The sequence below is a fragment of the Triturus cristatus genome, chromosome 9, assembly GCF_964204655.1.
Source record: "Triturus cristatus chromosome 9, aTriCri1.1, whole genome shotgun sequence".
Lineage (NCBI taxonomy): Eukaryota > Metazoa > Chordata > Amphibia > Caudata > Salamandridae > Triturus > Triturus cristatus.
The window spans coordinates 751,807,811-751,829,183 of NC_140592.1; the positions used below are offsets into that span (position 1 = coordinate 751,807,811).

The following is a 21,373-nucleotide window of genomic DNA, read 5'->3' on the forward strand; positions in this document are numbered from 1 at the left end:
TGCACTTATTTTCTGGTAGAGGTGGAAGGGTCGCATGTGTATCCAAAACGCATTGAAGCTGAAAAACTACTCATAAAGTTAAGTAACCATTTCGTTTTGCAGCGTTAATCTTTCTGGATTCACATGCTGTGCATAGATTGTATAGCAGTAATTTTGTTTCCTGTGGGATGTTGTGTGGGAAAATTATTTTTATTTGGTTACAGGTGTTTAAGTACTTCCTGCCCCACCTGAGCTTCTTTGTGAGCTTGAAATGTCCACACAGTAGTGTTTGGTGAAGCTAAGTACAGAGGACCATGATGTTGCGCTGCAGATGTCATGGATCGAGGCAAATGCTATGAAGGCAAGTGTTGCTTTCTTTCTTGTGAAGTGATCTCCTGGTCTCTCCTCTAGTGTCACTCCTGCTGTTGTGTGACATCTCTGTATCATTTGGACTGTTCATATTGCGATAATTCCTTTTGAAACAGGTGCCCCCTGGTTGCTGGGGCAAAGGAGACAAAGAACTGATTAGTCTTAATATTTGGTTTGGAATGTAGTGCATCCCTGCCCATATTATGTCTAGTCTTTTCAGGACTTGTTAGGTCTGTGGCATTAGTTGCTGGAAAGAAACTGGCAGTTGAATAGTTTGATGTGAAGCAAGAGGCTATTTGGGTAGGAAATTAGGGCTAGTTCTGATTTTTACCCTGCCTATTATGAATTTGAACGTATGGCTCCTGGACTGTGAGTGCTTGGAATTCGTTCACCATATATATGAACGTGAAGGGTACTCCAAAGGCCATCTGCAAAATGTGGAATTGCAGCCCTGCAGTGTGCATGGGTTCAAATGGTGGTTTAATGGCTTGTGTTAATACCAGGCTTAAATTCCACATAGGTGTGGCAGCGGCTCTGAGTAGTGCCAGTCTTTTTGTTCCTTTTAGGAACCTTTCAACGTCTTGTTTTTTTTAATAAAACTTCTTCTTCTTACCCCTCTTGTGTACGCTACAAAGGCTGCCAGGTGTACCTTTAGTGCGGTGTAGGCAAGCCCCATATCCAGTAGACATGTGAAATATGTTAGAACCATGACATCCTCCATCTAGGTCCTGGGAGTTATTTCTTTGGAGCACCACCATCTGAATCTATTCCTCTTTGCGAAATAGTATTCCCTCAATGTTTGTCTCCTCACTTCTTTTAAGACTTACAACTTCCGGAAAGAATAATGGAAATATCAACTCTAGGTCTTCAGGAGCCATGCTGCTAAACTGAATGTTTTTGGTTCTTGGTGAAACATCTGACCCTTCTGGCTGGTATATATGTCTGGTTGTGGTGGGAGGACATTGCCCTACACTAGCCTCACTAGGTCAGTTAACCAGGTCTGTCTGACCCACTGGGGTGCATGGAGGATAATCTTCATGGTTGTTTGTTTGTATTTCTCCATCATTAGGGAAACAGAGAAACTGATTATTCTATCGATATGGCATTTACCAGTGACTGGTGGTTTGGGTGTCTGAATGCAAGGCTTTAGCAATTTCAATTTTCCTGGGCTGTGAACAGGTCTAGATGTGGAGTCCCCCACCTTTGTAAGATCCCATCTACCACTTTCTGATTCAGCTCCCGTCATGTGGTGTGTTCTTCTGCCTGTCTCTGTGTTATGTATCGCTGGTAGGTGGGCTGCTACTATAGTTATGCATCTCTGTATGGCCCATGCCCATGTCCTGTGCTAGTTTGGTTAGCACGTGAGAGCTTGTCACCACTGGGTTTGGTTTTTGTGTGAACATGGTGGTAGTGTTGTCCATCTGAATCAGCACTACCTTACCCTTCCTCTGCGACTGAAAGACCTAAAGGCTAGGAAACCTTCTTGAGTTCCAGCACGTTTGTGTGTGTCATGGCCTTATGTGGGCTCCAAAGGCCCCTGACATTCAAGATCCCCATGTGCGCTCCCCACCCAGTGTTGGAAGCTTCTGTTGTTATGGGGACTGAGGGAGGTGGTTATTTGAAAGGCCTGTCTACAGACCTGTTCCTTGAGTTCTACGATTGCATCTCCTTGTGTGACAACCACTACTAGATCCTCCCAACTCTGCCTCGCTTGGTCCAATGTCTCTGTAACCACTTCTGTAGTGGTTTCATGTGGAGCCTGGAATGTGATATGAGAGGTATGCATGATATCATCCACATCAGCTTCATCACAGTACTCCCTGTCAGATGTACCTTTCTGGGAAAGGCAAACTTGCTCTGTCAATGACCTGATTTTCCTCTCGACAAGGAAAGCTTCATCTTCCTTGGAATTTAGCCTTACCCGGAGGAATGACTTCTCCCTTTCCAATTAAGGGCATGATTTCTCCCTGTTGACGCAGAGCCCCAGGTTGTTTACAGTTGTCATGAATATCTCTATACTGTCCTGGCATTGCTTGAGTGGCTTTTCCTTTACCAGCCAACCTTCTGGGGATAAAACAGAAGTACCTTTCCTCCTCAGATGCCCTACTACTGCAGCTAGGCATTTTGTGAACACCCTTAGGGCTGATTTTATCCCACACTGGTAATATACCTTGTCCAGGAAGAATCTCGGACATCTTTTGAGTCTGTCGTTCATTGGTATGTGGAGGTATGTGTCCTTGACATCTATTGTAGCCATATAATCCCTTTCTTGTAGAGGTGGGATGACCTCCTGCAGCATTGTCATTTGAAACTTTTGTGTTTTGATGAACTGGTTGAGGGCGTTGATGTCCAAAATGTGTCCATGAAATGTGTCCAGCTTTGGGACCAGGAAGCTGAGTGAGTAGACTTATTGTCCTTTCTCTCTTTCAGGGACTATTTCTATTGCTTTTTTCCTGCCTCAGGTCTCCCTCTTACTGTCTGAGATGTATTTGATCTGCTTTGCTGTGAGCTCGTGGCTTTGGCCTGATGTTTGGCAGTGGTTTCAATAGTTCCATGAAGGATCCGTGCTTAACAATGTTAAGTATTCATTTGTGGGAGGGGATGTGGTTCCGTTTCTTGCGTGATCCTTAGATTCTACCCCCACCGCAATTGTGAGTACGGAGACCACTGGATTGAAGCCACTTGCTGCTGTGCCTCATACCCTTTGGTGCTGCTGCCCCTCCCTGAGCCCTCCCTCGTAAGGGCTGTCTTGGCATGTTTGAGTACTGCCATTGTATTGGGCTCCCTGGCTTGAAAGTGGTGGCTTGAAATGTCTTAAGTGTTATTGGCTGTGAACCTCCTGTTGTGGGTGCTCTCTATCTTGGAGTAGAACCACCTATGAATTGCCCTCTAAATTGAAGGGCCGCCATGGACCTGGCAGTGTCATTATCCTTCTTCATGCTCTAGGGGGTGGTTGACCGCTGCTCCAAAAAGGCTTTCTCTGGTGAACAGCATATTTACCACCGCTGCTTGTACTTCTGACACATGTAGCATCACATGTCTCCGGAGTATGGTTCCGGTGCAGAACTACCTACTGTCTGTTGCAGTGAGGGCTGACATGAGAGAGATGTTGCTTATTGCCTTCCATTTGTGAATAATATTTTTTGCCTTTTTCTGATACTGCTCAGGGAGGTGCTGTAGGAGGCTCGACTTTTTCTTCCTCTGCTGGTGCCCATGCCAGTTTAGGAGGCACATGAGTTGACAATCCTCCATATGACTGCTGCAGAAAACTCAATTTTTCCTCTGGCCATTTCCACCCTCTTGCTTTCCTTGTTGGATGTTGGTTCCACTGCTGCAGTGATGTTAGCCATTTTTCGTGCCACGGAGACCATCATTGAGTTGGCACCACCACAGCCCCTGATGTAAGCTGGGTCTTAATTAGAATGTCTGAACTTTTTTTCTACTCTTGGTAATTGTCTTGCCAGGATTTCTGAATGCTTAGCTACCTTGGTCCAACAAACTTGGGCGCATGGGCAGATATTGGTTTCTTCTCTGAGAGGGCAGAAGTGTTTCCAGAAGGAAGCAGGATTCGGTATGCTCCTCTTTTGAATATGATGTCATTGGTTTCTGCAGGTTTCTACAACTGCATGGTAAACAGCTATGTCGTGTGGCAGTGAGGGTCTCGAGGGGTATGTGTCAGCTCCCTCCTCTGGTAAATCGGCATAAAAGTGGTGCTAACCTTTGGAAATTCCATGTTAATAGGGTCCTGCTTCGAAAATTCCTCATGCTCAAAAGAACTCCTCTTCATGTACTTCTGTTGGTTTTGGCATTGTTGGCACTTCCAGTTCTTCGATCTTGAGCTCTGCTGGTGTTTCCTTCAACGTTTGGACCGAATCCTGTATCCTTTCATGGAGTCGTCAAAATATTTTTTCTCCCTTGTGATGAAACCCACCATCTCTTCCTCGAGAGTTCTTTTTAGGTTGAGCCTATCACAGCGTGCATGCGCTGCGCTAATAGATGACCTTTTGGAATCGGTCTGCACTTTTCAAACACTTGTGCGTGTGGCGGCATCCACCTTGCGGGAGCAAGCAGCGGCGCGCAGGGGCCATCTGTTTCTAATTAGCTTGGCCGCACGCGCTAATTTACATTTGCCTGTCTCGCGGTCGCTTTCACTTTCTTGCCTGTCTCCTAGTTTCTCCCTCCACTCCTCTTCTCTCTCTCCGGCAGTGCTTCGTTTCATGTTCTTCCTTCTCTTCCCTTTCTTGGGTACTACTTCCCTTCACTCCTCTCTGTCCATCTTTCGATCGTTCTTTCTTTTCGCTCGACTGTCTCTTAAGTTGCCCACTCCCCCCCTCCCCTGCTCAAGTATTAGATCATGCTGGTTGTGTAGTATTAGATAGTACTCCACATACATTTCTGTAAGCCACACTGACCAGTTCTAGACACCGCACACAATGTCCGTGTGTGGTAAACATCTTTCACACTTTTTTGTCTATACCGAATACCACGTTTGGATTGGACAGCCCTTTAAAAGGCATCATTGTGCTTAGCCTTCTGAAGAGCAGACCATGTGCAACTGGGATCTAGCAGCTTCTTCCAGTGCCTTGAAGCGGGGGGGGGGGGGCTCCCTGAACAGCGCAGTGTAAGAGAAGTGCGCATTTCCCACCTAATGTGAGTGCAATATTGAATAACTGATGTCTGCTCATGTGCTGCAGGCACAGAGCTGTCTGCACAGCCCTAACAAGACCCTCGGCACTGCCACAAACGAGAGAGGCTGAGACGGACACCCAGGCCGTGCCAGCGGGACATACAGTGAGGGGCCTGCACTGGAGGGCCAGGGAGGGGGCAGGGCCCCACCGTGATTGAATCTGTGCGCTGGAAACACTTTGATGTCATTCCTCATGTCCCCCCACCTCACCTCCCCCCCCCGGATTGCTGGCAGCAAAGTGACCAGCAAGTATCCGACCTGACCCCCTCGACCAGGTGCGGGGTGAAGGCGGGACCTGCGAGGAGTGGACAAGCCGCTCCTACCTCATGTGATATCTGAGACCTGTGCGCATGCTTATGGACGTTTCAAGACGTTTCAGCTAGCCCTCCACCCCCATCCCCCACTCATCTCTCCATTGTCCATGTTGCATTGCCCTACCTCGCTACCTCTCTCCGCGTTGCCTTTCCTCCACCCTCTCTCCATGTTCCCTTCCCCCTCCTTCCCACCCTCTGTGTTGCCTTTCTCCCACCATCCACCCTCTCTCCCACTCTCCCTGTTGTTTTTCCTCCACCCTCCCTCCTGCTCTCCGTGTTGCATTTCCCCTCCCTCCTCCTCTCCTTGTTGCCTTCCACCCCACCCCCCCTACAGTTTTCTGTGTTGTCTTGACCCAAACCTTCTGCCAGATGTCTGTGTTGCCTTGCTTCCACCCTCTTTCCACTTGTGCATGTTGCCTGGCCCCCACCCTCCCTCCTTCTGTTGTTGGTGGTGCCTTGCCCCCACCCTTCTTCTTGTTGACCAGGTTATCTTGCTAGTTTCCTCCCTCCCTCCGTCCGAGTTGTCTTGCTCCCACCCTCCTTCTGTTGTCTGTATTGACTTGCTCCCAAAAGCCCTCCCTCCTTCTGCTTTCTATGTTGCCCCCTCACCCGTCTGCCCTCTCTCCACAGTGTGTTTCCCCACCCTCCCTCCTGCAGTCCATTTTGTCTTGCCCACCTCCTCTACACTTATCCAAATTGCCTTGCCCTCTCCCCCTTTCCAGTTGTCCATGTTGCCTTTCCCCTACCCTCCTTCCATTTGTGCATGTTGCCTTCCTGCCATCCTCCCTCCTTCCGTTGTTCGAGGTGCCTTGCCCCCACCCTCCCTCTTGTTGTCCTTGTTGACTTGCTAGTTCATTCCCTCCCTCCGTCCGTGTTGTCTTGCTCCCACCTGTTGTCTGTGTTGTCTTGCTCCCACCCTGCCTCCTGTAGTCCATATTGGATTACTCACACTAGCCCTCCCTCCTTCTGCTATCTATGATGCCCCCTGCCATAACAAAACAAGCATTGACATAGCCAATAGGTCTTGCCTTTGGGACCTTATAAGTGTTTAGCCATGCAACAGTTGATGTTGTTGCACCAAGGATATTGTGCTGCATAACTAAATACTTATAAGGTCCCAAAAGCGAGACCTATTGGCTTTTGCCAATGCTGGTCTTGTTTTTGACATTGAGCGCCTTCTGTTCGACATCGACTGTCAAAGTTTTTCATTTCGGTGCTGAAGGCTACATGGTATTCCTTCTCCCACTTATGCTCAGATCACCCATTAGGGTTGGGCTGGTTCAGAAGGTTTCCGCCTGTAGTATCCCTGGGTTTGGATCTTGGGTGTCTCTGGCCTGGTGCTCATTCTCCACCACCTTGGGTTTTACAGTTAGTGTGGTTTTGTGGTGCTTGGATTCCAAGGCTCTCCGATTCTCCCCTGGTTGCCTCTGGGATCTGACGTTACGTTTGCAGCCTTCAGCATCTCTCAACATTGATTTTTTGATGACCCCTCCACCATAATCTTGCCTCTGCACGATTTTGATACCCTCTCTTGACTCATCATCACTGTGTGTCTCCATCTCCTTCCTTGGGGTGTTTCTGCACCTGGTCCATGGCATAGTGCCCACCTTAATGTTTCTCTAAAATTGAGTGTTTTTGGCTGGAATTCTGCTCAGACATTGCAGCCTCCATCTAGTGATCCTTCAGTAGCCATAGCATAAATAGCCACAATAACGCCATTTACGGAATAAACAAAGGACTAGAAAACAGAAATAATTCAGAGCCCAACCATTAGATCGCAGAATAATGTACAGCATGTACATCCATATAGACTGACACGTCAAAACAATGGATCATAGGACACTCCAACAGTTTGGGCCTCGTAATCCATGCCACTTTGTGATGCAGCAGTGGGCTGGACTTGCTGATTTGTAAGGTCTTCACTAAGAGCAGAGATAAATCAAGATAATTCGGAAACTACAAAAGCAGGGAGCTGGGTACGCCGATCTATGGAAGGGCGGTGAGCTTGACAGGATGATTCGTAGGGTCTTGTGTTCTATATGAAAATTAGACACAATGAGCCATGTTCCTGTAGCACAACAAGGGCTGGACACCGTGAGCCATAATATTCTGTAGTGGAGCAGTGGTTTGGACATGACTTTTTTTTATTCCTTGTATCCAAGGACAGTGTCCCTGAGTCCACGAGTCCTAGGATGGCCGCCACAACATATTATCCATGTTCTTGCCAGCCAATCATGATCCGCCTTAACACTTTGAATGGGCTGATAAAAATTATATCTGGACATCAACGGTTCAGATATCTCTAACCGATAACCACTGTTAACCCCTTCATGCCCACACTGAGCACATTTTTAAATGCTAATTTCTCAAAAACGGCTGAACATTTTTACACCAAATAACAAAATGCACGCTTTCGGAGTAAAGTTCTTACGTTTTTTGCCAAATTTGGAGTAATTCCATTCAGACATTTTTTCTTTATCGCAGAGGAAACTGTCCAATGAGAATTAACAACGGAAAGTACACTTTTGGACCCCCTTTTTCCTGGCCCTGCTTGACGGATCGCAAAAAACCTTTACATGGAGGGTCCAATATGGATTATTTTTTTTCATTTTGTGCAGATTTGTCAAAGGGCATCACAGTTATTTAAAAAACTCCTTTTTTACAGAATCTCTGACCTAACTATAACTACACATTGGTGTCGGTCAATGTTTGATTGTCAGACACAGAAAATGTTTGGAGTTTTCAGTGTTCATGGAAGGTTAGTGTATAGAAGTAGCAAGGGGTTTTTAGGGTTCAGGAATGGGTAGTGTACATGGGCAATGAGGAGTTTTAGGGTTCAGGCTGGGTAGTTACGTCCTTAGAGATAGGTGGTGAATATGGGTAGTAAGGATTTTTAGGGTTCAGATATGGGTAGTATATTGGGGTACAGAGGTTTTTTTTTAGGGTTCTGGGATGGGTAGCGTCCAGGGGTGAGGAGTTTTTAGGGTTCAGAAATGGGGTGGTATCTTGGGCTAATAAGGGGGTTTTAGACTTAAGGGGTGGGTAGTGAATATGGTTAGTAAGGAAACTAGAATGTATTGGTATTTTAAAATGAATATAAATGAATGAGGAACATTTCATTATTAAAAATATTCATAATTTAACTTTAATTTTAAAAATTAAATCTAATAAATGTAGCCTAAATGATTATATCGATATAGATATCTAAGTACATGTGTGCAATGGTTATACACACACACACACACACACACACACACAATAAATAATATGTATAAACTATATAAAACGGGTTAGAAGTAATGCTTACATGCAAAGGAAAGAACTGCAGCTGTAATGGTACTCCTGATGTAATGACATGTGACGTAAATGCACTCCAGATGTAAAAAACGCAGAATAATTACTTCACATGTACATGACTGCAAAGTAACAGCTGATGTTTGCTCAAACTAGTCTGATAGTAATCCTTATACGTCATCTATACTGGACCAGGGTTGGACTGGTAAGTAGGGCACCCGGGCAATGGGATGGTGTCTGAGTTACAGCTGTGGGCCACTTTTCTGGGCAGCGTGGAGGACAATTTGGTCTGTTTCTGTGCTGATCAGATTCCTCCAGCAGCTTAGTGGGGGCCTGAGTGGCCTTACTGGAAACAGATAGGTCTTCATTGCCTCCCTTTTACCAGCGGGCGGAGGAGTCATTCTCAGTCTCTCTGAGGCTGGACCGTTAATGTATGCAGATTGAGCAGGGAAGGGGGCCTGAGTGCCCTCACTGATATTCAGGTGTGGTTCACCAGTGTGAACTAATCCGTGCACAAAGAGTCCTGGCGGTATTTGCATTTATTTTCCATCTCAGTGAAGTTAGGAAACATGCCTTTTTTAGACAACCCTCTCCCTCCTTTTTCATAATACGAAAAAGGCATAATCCGCAAATGTGGACCACTTTTTTTTAGGGTACCCGGGCAGGCGTGCAACGCCCATTGGGCTGAACGGGCTTCAGCCCCCCCCCCCCCCCCCACAACCTCCTGTCGTGTGGGTCAGCCCGGGCTGATATGGCTTCCCGGGCACACACACAGCCGTACCCGAGTACTTCACAGGTCTTCAAAATACCATTGGCTTGCTAACGAGGCACTGATGTTTTTTCACCCCTTCTTAGAGCCCCTGCATCTCCACTCTGACTATCACTGGAAAAGTTAACCCCCCACCCCCTAATTTTTAGTAGCCCCACCCTGAAATGTGGCTCTAGTTGTGCCTCTGTGCTCGGGCCCGTTTTGCATTCCAATCCAACCCTGCACTGAACGTGACTGGCTTGTGAACTGTCGCATATTTTTGTATAAATTCCCATTTTGAATAGATGTACAGGCAGTGAGACGGCGCGGCCGACAGATGGAGCTGTCGTCCCACAGCACGCGCTTCTCATTCTCACACTTGTTTTTCGTCTAGCAGTGAACGGGCCCATCCCTTCTTTTGTGCCAGATTCCAGGCCACTCCCTTGAGCCAGGGATGAAAGGGGCTCCGTGATGGAGGGGGCGTTGTGAAACACTCACCGTGAGGAGGCTGGTTCTGGACCGAGTCCCTTCCAGAAGGCTTTCTTTTCACTCGCTCCTTTCAAGTAATGCTTGCATCAGGCTTCCAGGCTGGAGAATAAAGGAAACAACGTAAGGTTATTAATGTATTCAAGATTGCTGCAAAGCGAAATATATCGTGAACGCTACAAGGCTACTTATTTCTATCCAACAATGAGCACTTTAGTTTGAAATGTGCAGACCACGCTCCCTATATTGCACACAGGTCAGGTTAGACCCACCCAGAACACAGTCCCTACAGACCGACACAGACACACACGAAAATAATAAGAAGAAGAACCCCTGACGAGAAGAAACAACTTACTTATTCACTGTTGACTGCCATGCATGCCAGTTTCATGCACACAGACAACTCTGAAGTTTATTTTTGTAATTTTATATGGTGCAAACATGGCCCGGAGGCATCAGAGCGCTTTACAAGGGAAGTGATCCAACAATCGCAGTAGGAGTACAGTAGAGTAACAACCCAGGAAGAGCTAGAAGCAGACAAGCCAGAGCTACTAGCAGAACTCCTAAACAATCCACGTAGGAATGTATTTGAGGTACAAATCAAAAATATAAACAAGCATTGGCATAGCCAATAGGTCTCGCCTTTGGGACCTTATAAGTGTTTAACCATGCAACAGTTGCATAACTAAACACTTATAAGGTCCCAAAAGCGAGACCTATTGGCTATGCCAATGCTTGTTTTAACTGCTGCAATCTATTGAAGCCTCACGGAGAACATCAAAGCAGCCGTGAGGCCGGAAAAGTGATCGCCATCATGATCAAACATCAAAGCGGCCGCGAAAGTGAAAGTAATCGCCGTAAAGCGCGACGCGCTCGCCCGCGCACATGCACTGTGGCTCTAGGCTGGCCTGGTAGCACTTTTTGGAGCCCTCACAAAATGTCTCGCCAGACCAGCGCATGCGCTGGGTCAGGCGAGACCTAAAAACAGACATTCGAGGGTGAATGGGGGAAAGGAATTGACCCCACGTGACGTTCAAGGAGAAGGGCTTTGAGATCTCTTTGCAAGGTATCATGGCATGTGGTCACATGGAGAGTTGGAGGTCCAAATTTCTTGTGCATTTTCAAAGAGACTGATTCATTAATCGCGCTCAGGCGAAGGGGGAGGTGGGGCTGCAAGAAAAGGAATTGAGCGCTTCTTGAACCCAGTTTTGCACCTGAATTTTCAATTTTTCAGTTCGGTATGCAGACGAAGAGGAGTGCAGTGTCCTGTGCGTGGTGCAGGCAGTTTTAAATTGGTCTCTCGCCTCTACAGGCAGCCATTGAAGGGATAGCAGGGTAAAGTATCTTGTGATCAGAGACAAAGCAGGCCCCGGCACGTAGAACTGCTCTGCGCAGATCTTGGTGAACTCTGAGGATGCCTGAAAGGAGTGATATGCTGTAGTCAAGTTTGGGAAGTACCATCACCTGCACAAATGATTTTAGGTTCTGTTCTAGGGTGAGCTTCCTGAACCCCCAAGGCAGCTTTAGTTGGAAGCAGACACTCTAAATTATTGCTGGTATATGACTCTGGAGCAGGACTTCAAGTGGGAAGAAAAAACTGGAGTGTCTCTCGAAGGGGCGTGGCCAATGCAATTAAGGGCGTGGCTTAAAACACAAACTAAAAAATCTGTGTTTGGCATAGTGTGCCGTAACAATACACAGGAGTATAGCCCTTTAACCCAGAAGAGACCGGGCGTCATATGCAACAAAAAACAATGTCTCAACTGGAGGGTATTTTAAAAGGAAACAATTCAGCAAAGTGAGGTAAATCACAAAGGAGCGGGGGGCAGGGAGGAAGACCACAGCGTAAGCAAAGAGGTAGAAAAAAGGTTTATATACAATTCTGTAAGTAGTTAAGAAGCACTACAGTACATCTACTTGTACAATGACCATAACACACAAAGTGCAAACTGAACGTGCTGGTGAATAGTGAACGACGCAGTGACACAGTAGTGTGGGAAACAGCATGAACGGCGCAAATAGAATAGAAATACACAGGTCAACAAACAACGTAATTATATACAATTAGGTACAGAAAATTATTTAGATGGTTTTAGTTGACCACAGGAGGGCCTGAGTTCTAGGCTGTGTAGTCGACGGCGTTTCAACCTGGATGATTTCAGGTCATCATCAGGACAGAGGTCATAGGTAAAGGGGTAATGCTTGTGATAGAGATAAATAATTGAATCACTGAGTGGACGCTGTATAATTCAAGGATTCGGGGTCCAAGGAAAGAGGGACGCACACTGGTCAGCCGACCAGAGTGTGAGAAGGGACCAATGAGGCGCAAAGGCAGTGTTTATTTTTAATGGTCCCAGTTGAATAATATGGGGGGGGGGGGGGGGGTTGGGGAGGACTCAGTATTGAGCACGAGGGCAAAATTAGATTGTAAAATCCCAAGGTGAATGCTCCATGGAGGGTGAATCAAACCAGGAATGAGGAGCGAAACCTCTGAGCAGTCGGCAAGAACGTCCGAGGTTTGCAGTCTCTGTGCTGTAGCCCTGTCTGAAGCCAGATCAGAGACTGGTCAAGGAGATTGTTTGTGTGGATGTCAGACGACTGTTGGGAGGCTACGCAGTTTTCAACCACTGCACGCAAGAGCCGAAGGACGGAGACTGGACAGGGGTCTTTGAGTCACTGGAGTCCAATGATTGTTTTTGGAAGAGTAGAGATTTGCTCAACTTATAGACAATGTGAAAACGAGGCTGTTTGAGGGAGGAGTTGACTTGGGTGATCCAAAAAGGGGGCGTGGTAGCTGTTTTGCAAGGTCTTCAACGATGGGGTCAGGGATGGTATCACAAAGATGGTTTGAGGGTTTTGCCTTCAATATGGTTACCAGTAGTTCTGTCCGTGAAACTGCGGAGGAAGAGGACAAGAGCCACTTTGCTCTGCAAGTTAGATCTCCTTTGCTTTGTTGTGAAAGGTGGCCGAGCAGGGAGGCGTCTGACTTTTTTGTTGAAAAGCTCCACAAAGACATTGCGGAAGGCCTCAGAGGACTGGAAAAAGGATTGTTGGTCTGTTTGATTACTTCTAACTGGAGTTTAGGTCTGTTCACAGTGTCAAGGAAGAGTCAGATATGTGATGACTGGGCTCTAAAGATGTGGTCTGTATAGTTTCTTTTTGGAGGGTGTGAATTCTTCTATCAAGGATTCCATGCAGCAGTTAACATTTTCTGTGGTCTTGTTGATGTCAAGTTGGGGAACTACAAGACTATATTTGGGGGAGCCATGCTAGCAATGGCTTTGATGTCAATGCTTTTTGTGTCCTTAAACCAGATTTTCTCCTTTGGTTGACTGGAGGTTTCTATTGTAGGTAAAGGACAATATGCTAGGGATTAGAAGGGGGTAAGACCAGTCTACCGGAATGCGATCAATGGTTGTTAGGCGGGGGCGCCATGGATATGATCAGATCCAGAGAGGAGACCTTGCAATGTATGGGTTTCTGGCAGTATTGTCGGGTGTCACTGTGCTGGGAAAGGAGTCAAAAGTGTTCATTTGTTAGTTGCCCTCGGTTCCCCAGTAAAGATTGAAGTCACTAAGGAAGATGACGTTGTCCTAGATAATAAGTGAGATATTAAGAACTCCATGCAGTCTTCCCACAAAAGTAGTGTCACTTTCGCCTTTCTGGGGTGGTGTGGGGGACAGAGGGAGTAATAAATACATTCACTCCGACATTGGGAGCAGTGCACAAGATTTCCAGAGAAATGCACCTGAAGGATTGAAAGCAGTCTAGGGAAAGGATCCTGCAGCTTCGCGAGTTTCGGGGAATCACAGCTAGACCCCACCTTGTCGGACGTCTTGGTCGCAGCGTAGAATGGAGTACAGTGGAGGTGGTAGTGCTGAGCTGCAGTTATGGAGCACAGAATGGAGGGATGGTCTGCTGAGGGTGTTCAGGGCGGGTGCAGTCAGTGGCGGCTGCTCGGAATTCGAAGTGGTGATGCGGGCATACAAAAAGAAAAAAACACAAAAAAATAAATAAGAAGCATAAAACATTACTTCGCTGAGGCCCCCCGCCTTGCTTCTCTTCCTATCCTAGACTCCGGCTGGTGCACACTCCAAAATGCCAATCTAGAGGCTGTTGCCATGCTGGGAATACCATTACCCAGCATGAGAGACACGCTGGGATTGGTCTGAGTGGCCAGGCTTGGCACTCAGACAGGGCCCGGGAGCCTGTGCCTTTTCTCCATCAGACTGTGCAACCTAGATTGAGTTGGAGAAATGCTAAGTGCGCTTGTCGGTTTGGCTGCCCTTAGACAATGAACCAAACCAACATGCGCACTTAGCAGTACCCATCTCTCCTCCCTACTGTCGTCATCAGATTGCATTACCCCGCCCTATGACTCTGCTCGCTGGCAACCTACAGGTCAGATGAAAGAGAAAATAATAAAACTGTTTTATTATCATTTTATTTTTCATTTGTTTGAATCTGCTGCCACTCAACAGTGGGGCGATGCTCCTCCGCCATAACGGAGGAGCCGTCCCTGGGTGCTTTGGGGACTTGGATAAGGTTCGACTGATTTTGAGTGGATCAATTGTGTGATTTTGGGTGGTTGTATGACGTAGGTCAGAGCAACAGCAATTCGTGATGATGGTACTAATGGGTAGGTCGTCTTGTGTTTGGTTGGGTGGCTGATTGCCAGGGGGGTTGATGTTTTCATAGCTCTACGCAGGATTCTGTAGATCTTTTCTCATGGAGGGGAGAATGTCTGTTTCGATCTAGGGGAGTGGTTATCCCTGGGGATACCGATTGGCTGTGTGTTATTATTCTGAGAAGGATGTTCTAGACAACAATTATAAATTGTAAGCAAGTGGCTAAATATAGAATGCTTGTGTAAGAAAGAAGATTTTCTTGGTGAGATGTGATGAAGAAGACAGGAGTGCAATAGAAGGGGGGGGTCATTGAGGCTCAGGACAGGGTAGGAGGCTTGTGCTGTGCTTCCGAAACAGATCTCAAGTGAGGATTGTGGTTCAGATGTGCCAGTTGAAGGGGAACTGTTGGGGGAAGACGAGCAGGGCCCAGAATGGTAGCGGAAGCCGGGGAAGTGGACATTTGATGGGAATGGTGGATGCCGAAAAGTGGAGGGTGGGTAAAGTGGAAAGCGAGTTTTGGGAAGGGAGGCCGGTTATTAAGTACCAGGTAGCTGAGGGAGAGGTGTTGGGGTATTCGCAAGGAAGGTGAGGGTTGGATAATTCTGGGTCGATGAGGGAGAAATGGTGGAGTGAGGGATGGGAGACAGGCAAGGAGGCTAGGACTGGGAGATGGGGGTATTTGTAGACAATTGGAGAGAAGAGGCCCGGCATGTGAGGGATATAGCTTTGTATGTGTGATTAGGAGAAAGGAGAAGATGGATAAGGGCATGCTGGTGAGGGGGTTGGTGGGCTCCGGAGGGACTGGGGGGTGGTGGTAGGAGGGCTAGGTGGACAAGGAGTGTGGTGTGGGAATATTTGGTCGGTGGATTGCCTGGAGAAGGCGATGGAAGATGTGTGAGCAGAGTAGGTGAACATGTCAAATGGGGTTGGATGGGAGCCAGGGGATAAGGGTCCAAGAATAGGAGAGACACTGTTGACCATGGCCAAGATCCTGACGTTAGCTTGGAACATGGTTTCCTCATTATTAAAAATGAGGTTTGAAAGGTATACTGATAGGCCAAGAGGAGATACACATTAAAGTTTGCGACAGAAGAGGATGCTTCATGCTGGTCAGTGAGGAAAGTGCAAGCTGTTTTGGAAGGAGCAGGACCACCTATCGGTGTTATGGGTGAAGAGGAGCAGGTCAGTTTTGAGGGTTCTTTTCCGAATGCTATGGTATTAGTCTGATTCAAGTTTTTTTATCAATTATTTAAAGAGATTTGCTGGATATGTGATTTTAGCTAGCGCAATTAACTTTAATACTTGAATTTCACCATACACCTTGCAGCATCTTTCATGCATAAGGCACAGGGTGCCTGTACCCATTCAGGCATCTGCACATCTCACTATTGTGTCTTTCTTTCTGTGGCACTTACTCAAGCAGCCCCTGGTTGAGCCTCCAAGCAATTCTGGGCCTTTATGCGCAGTATGCGACGGGCTCCATGGGCGCCAAAGAGCTGCCACCCGCTGGTCCTGCCAGCTCTGCTGGTCCCTGGGTCTAGGGAGCTGCTGTTGTCTCTGGTCGCCTTCCTGCCTCGAGGACACAAGGTCGACAGGGATCTCCATCACCCCCAGACCCTTTTATATGAGGTCATCAGAACCAGTGGCAGATGCACAAAGGGCTCTTTGTTTAGAGTCGACTCATCTGTCTGGCAATAAGTAAACAGGGGCATTAGTTCTTCTGCCAGCCTGGATGCACAAGACATCAAAGGGCTGGGGCCAGACACTTACGCCAGCCTAGGTGCCTAGGGCACTCTACGCTACAGATTGGGCCAGGTTCCTGGAATAAGTGGGGCTCTACGCCTGCTAGTGTGTAGATGTACAGGGCATTGGGCTTTGCCACTTTGGCTGATTATCTCAGCCCTTGGGTACCATGGCTGATTCCTCGGTCTGCCTGCTTGGGCACAGGGCTTATATCCTTGGATAGTATTGGCAGGCTAACTTAGCATAATGACCTTCACAGCCAGGCCCGGGTATCTCTGCTACTACGACTATAAAAGCGGCTGTACCATAGGGGCATTCCGGCTATACCTAGGGTGACCAGGAGACCCGGATGTGCTGGGACAGCCCTGGTGTTGTTTATCATCTGTTCTGGCAGAATTCACAAAATTAGGCCCCTGTCCCAGCACCTTAAAGAGGGTTGACTGAACACTTAGGGAGGCAAGTTGTTATGAGTTCAAGTGATAGATTAGCTGCCTGTCTTTTCAGAAATCAATTTAATTAACTGTTAAGATGCTCCATGTAAAAGTTGTATTTAATTTATTGGCCTTAGTGCTTCGGTGTGTGTGTTTTCTATATTTAGGAGAGCGGTCTTTTAATTCATTGTGTGCCCCTCAGTCAGTGTGAAATTACTTGTATTTTTGTTAAATGGCCAGGTTTTTGATTTTTAGAATCGAGTCACTCTACCTCTAGCAGTCTGTGCAGATGGGTGTGATGCAGGACATTGGTTAGGGTGAGAAGAGACCCCCATCTGCCTGACCTGCTATTGAAAATGCACCCAGTCCGCGCATGTCCCCTCTGGGCCCTTCGATTCATCTCCACAGTTGCAGGCACAATGACATAAGTAGGGACGAAAGAGATCGCAAGTAGACCATCACCTCTCCAAAATGTGGCACGTATATACTGCACATGGCAGCGTATGCACAGCACATACTGGTTGTTGGCACCGTGCCTGCTTTAAGGGGGCTGGATTGCACGTTCATAGCACCAGTATCATCCCTTGTGCCAAGAACCTTCGACAGAACCACACAGTGTCACCACAACATCCTCCTCCAACCTTTATTCATAGCTGCCTGGTACATCCGCTGGGCCATCTCCTGCAGTGCAGGGGCCTTCATACCTGTAGAGTACCTCCACAATGCAATGCCTGTGACACACAGCCTTCTTTGTAGCTGTAAGGTGCAGCAGTACTGCCACCACTTGCTAAAGAACCTTCTTTGTAGCCGCTTGCTGCTCTGCCACCCCCTGCGCATGGGTGCCCTTCTTTGTAGCTGCATGGTGCAGCTGCAGTGCCACCTCTCGCTATAGAACCTTCTCTCTAGATGCGTGGTGCACCTGCAGTACCACCTCTCGCTATAGAACCGTCTCTCTAGATCCACAGTGCAGCTGCCATGCCACCGCTCGCTAAAGAACCTACTCTCTAGATGCGTGGTGCAGCTGCAGTGCACCACTTACTGAAGAACCTTCTCTCTAGATGCACCGTGCAGCTGCCATGCCACCGCTCACTAAAGAACCCTCTCTCTGGATGTGTGGTGCAGCTGCAGTGCCACAACTCACTAAAGAACCTTCTCTCTGGATGTGTGGTGCAGCTGCAGTGCCACCTCTCTCTATAGAACCTTCTTCCTAGATGCGAGGTGCAGCTGCAGTGCCACCTCTCTCTATAGAACCTTCTCTAGAAGCGTGGTGCAGCTGCAGTGCCACAACTCGCTAAAGAACCTTTTCTCTAGATGCGTGGTGCACCTGCAGTACCACCTCTCGCTATAGAACCGTATCTCTAGATTCACAGTGCAGCTGCCATGCCACCGCTCGCTAAAGAACCTACTCTCTAGATGCGTGGTGCAGCTGCAGTGCACCACTTACTGAAGAACCTTCTCTCTAGATGCACCGTGCAGCTGCCATGCCACCGCTCACTAAAGAACCCTCTCTCTGGATGTGTGGTGCAGCTGCAGTGCCACAACTCACTAAAGAACCTTCTCTCTGGATGTGTGGTGCAGCTGCAGAGCCGCCCCTTGCTAAAGAACCTTCTCTCTAGATGCATGGTGCACCTGCAGTACCACCTCTCGCTATAGAACCGTATCTCTAGATTCACAGTGCAGCTGCCATGCCACCGCTCGCTAAAGAACCTTCTCTCTGGATGTGTGGTGCAGCTGCAGTGCCACCACTTACTGAAGAACCTTCTCTCTGGATGTGTGGTGCAGCTGCAGTGCCACTGCTCTCTAAAGCACCTTCTCTCTAGATGCGTGGTGCAGCTGCAGTGCCACCACTTGCTACCGAACCTTCTCTCAAGATAAATAGTGCAGCTTCCGTGCCTCCACTCGCTAAAGAACCTTCTCTATAGATGTGTGGTGCAGCTGCAGTGCACCACTTATGGAAGAACCTTCTCTCTAGATGCATAGTGCAGCTGCAGGACCGCCCCTCGCTCAAAAACCTTCTCTGAAGATGCATGGTGCACCTGCAGTGCCACCTCTCGCTATAGAACCTTCTCTCTAGATGCACAGTGCAGCTGCCATGCCTCCTCTCACTAAAGAACCTTCTCTCTGGATGTGTGGTGCAGCTGCAGTGCCACCTCTCTCTATAGAACCTTCTTCCTAGATGCGAGGTGCAGCTGCAGTGCCACCTCTCTCTATAGAACCTTTTCTAGAAGCGTGGTGCAGCTGCAGTGCCACAACTCGCTAAAGAACCTTTTCTCTAGATGCGTGGTGCACCTGCAGTACCACCTCTCGCTATAGAACCGTATCTCTAGATTCACAGTGCAGCTGCCATGCCACCGCTCGCTAAAGAACCTTCTCTCTGGATGTGTGGTGCAGCTGCAGTGCACCACTTACTGAAGAACCTTCTCTCTGGATGTGTGGTGCAGCTGCAGTGCCACTGCTCTCTAAAGCACCTTCTCTCTAGATGCGTGGTGCAGCTGCAGTGCCACTGCTCTCTAAAGCACCTTCTCTCTAGATGCGTGGTGCAGCTGCAGTGCCACCACTTGCTACCGAACCTTCTCTCAAGATACATAGTGCAGCTGCAGTGCCTCCACTCGCTAAAAAACCTTCTCTATAGATGTGTGGTGCAGCTGCAGTGCACCACTTACTGAAGAACCTTCTCTCTAGATGCATAGTGCAGCTGCAGGACCGCCCCTCGCTAAAAAACCTTCTCTGAAGATGCATGGTGCACCTGCAGTGCCACCTCTCGCTATAGAACCTTCTTCCTAGATGCGAGGTGCAGCTGCAGTGCCACCTCTCTCTATAGAACCTTCTCCCTAGATGCGAGGTGAAGCTGCAGTGCCACCTCTCTCTATAGAACCTTCTCCCTAGATGCGAGGTGCAGCTTCAGTGCCACCTCTCTCTATAGAACCTTCTCTCTAGATGCTTGGTGCCGCTGCAGTGCCACCTCTCTCTATAGAACCTTCTCCCTAGATGCGAGGTGCAGCTGCAGTGCCACCTCTCTCTATAGAACCTTCTCCCTAGATGCGAAGTGCAGCTGCAGTGCCACCTCTCTCTATAGGACCTTCTCCCTAGATGCGAGGTGCAGCTGCAGTGCCACCTCTCTCTATAGAACCTTCTCCCTAGATGCGTGGTGCAGCTGCAGTACCACCTCTTTCTATAGAACCCTTTCCCTAGATGCGAGGTGCAGCTGCAGTGCCACCTCTCTCTATAGAACCTTCTCCCTAGATGCGAGGGGCAGCTGCAGTGCCACCTCTCTCTATAGAACCTTCTCCCTAGATGTGTGGTGCAGCTGCAGTGCCACCACTCTCTATAGAACCTTCTCCCTAGATGTGAGGTGCAGCTGCAGTGCCACCTCTCTCTATAGAACCTTCTCCCTAGATGCGAGGTGCAGCTGCAGTGCCACCTCTCTCTATAGAACCTTCTCCCTAGATGCGAGGTGCAGCTGCAGTGCCACCTCTCTCTATAGAACCTTCTCCCTAGATGCGAGGTGCAGCTGCAGTGCCACCTCTCTCTCTATAGAACCTTCTCCCTAGATGCGTGGTGCAGCTGCAGTGCACCACTTACTGAAGAACCTTCTCTCTAGATGTGTGGTGCAGCTGCAGTGCACCACTTACTGAAGAACCTTCTCTCTAGATGCGTGGTGCAGCTGCAGTGCCGCCACTCGCTAAAGAACCTTCTCTCTAGATGCGAGGTGCAGCTGCAGTGCCACCTCTCACCATAGAACCTTCTCTCTAGATGCGTGGTGCAGCTGCAGTGCACAAGTTACTGAAGAACCTTCTCTCTAGATGCGAGGTGCAGCTGCAGTGCCACCTCTCTCTATAAAACCTTCTCCCTAGATGCGTGGTGCAGCTGCAGGGCCGCTACTCACTAAAGAACCTTCTCTCTGGATGTGTGGTGCAGCTGCAGTGCACCACTTACTGAAGAACCTTCTCTCTAGATGCGTGGTGCACCTGCAGTGCCACCTCTCACTATAGAACCTTCTCTCTAGATGCACAGTGGAGCTGCCATGCCTCCTCTCACTAAAGAACCTTCTCTCTGGATGTGTGGTGCAGCTGCAGTGCACCACTTACTGAAGAACCTTCTCTCTAGATGCGTGGTGCAGCTGCAGGGTCACTACTCGCTAATGAAACTTCTCTCTAGATGAGTGGTGCAGCTGCAGTGCCTCCACTCGCTAAAAAAACCTTCTCTCCCCAGATGCGTGGTGCAGCTGCGGTGCACCACTTACTGAAGAACCTTCTCTCTAGATGCGTGATGCAGCTGCAGTGCCATCGCTCGCTAAAGAACCTTCTCTCTAGATGCGTGGTGCATCTGCAGTGCCACCTCTCACTGTAGCACCTTCTCTCTAGATGGACAGTGCAGCTACAGTGCCGCCACTCGCTAAAGAACCTTCTCTCTAGATGCGTGGTGCAGCTGCAGTGCCACCGCTCGCTAAAGAAACTTCTCTCTAGATGCGTGGTGCAGCTGCAGTGCACCACTCACTAAAGAACCTTCTCTAGATGCATGGTGCAGCTGCAGGACCGCTACTCGTTAACAAACCTTCTCTCTAGATGCATTGTGCAGCTGCAGGGTCGCCACTTGTTAAAGAACCTTCTCTCTAGATGCGAGGTGCAGCTGCAGTACCACCGCTCGCTAAAGAACCTTCTCTATAGATGCATGGTGCACCTGCAGTGCCTCCA

The 21,373-nt window shown here is 48.3% G+C and overlaps 1 protein-coding gene across 1 annotated transcript in view; it reads right to left on the reverse strand.

Moving 5' to 3' along the window:
* Nucleotides 1-21,373, reverse strand: part of AHNAK (AHNAK nucleoprotein) — a 113,021-nt gene that overhangs the window by 40,646 nt on the left and 51,002 nt on the right. The window contains exon 2 of the mRNA XM_085626051.1: nucleotides 9,890-9,979. The gene's annotated coding sequence lies outside the window, so the exon portion shown is untranslated. The remainder of the gene's footprint in view (nucleotides 1-9,889; nucleotides 9,980-21,373) is intronic.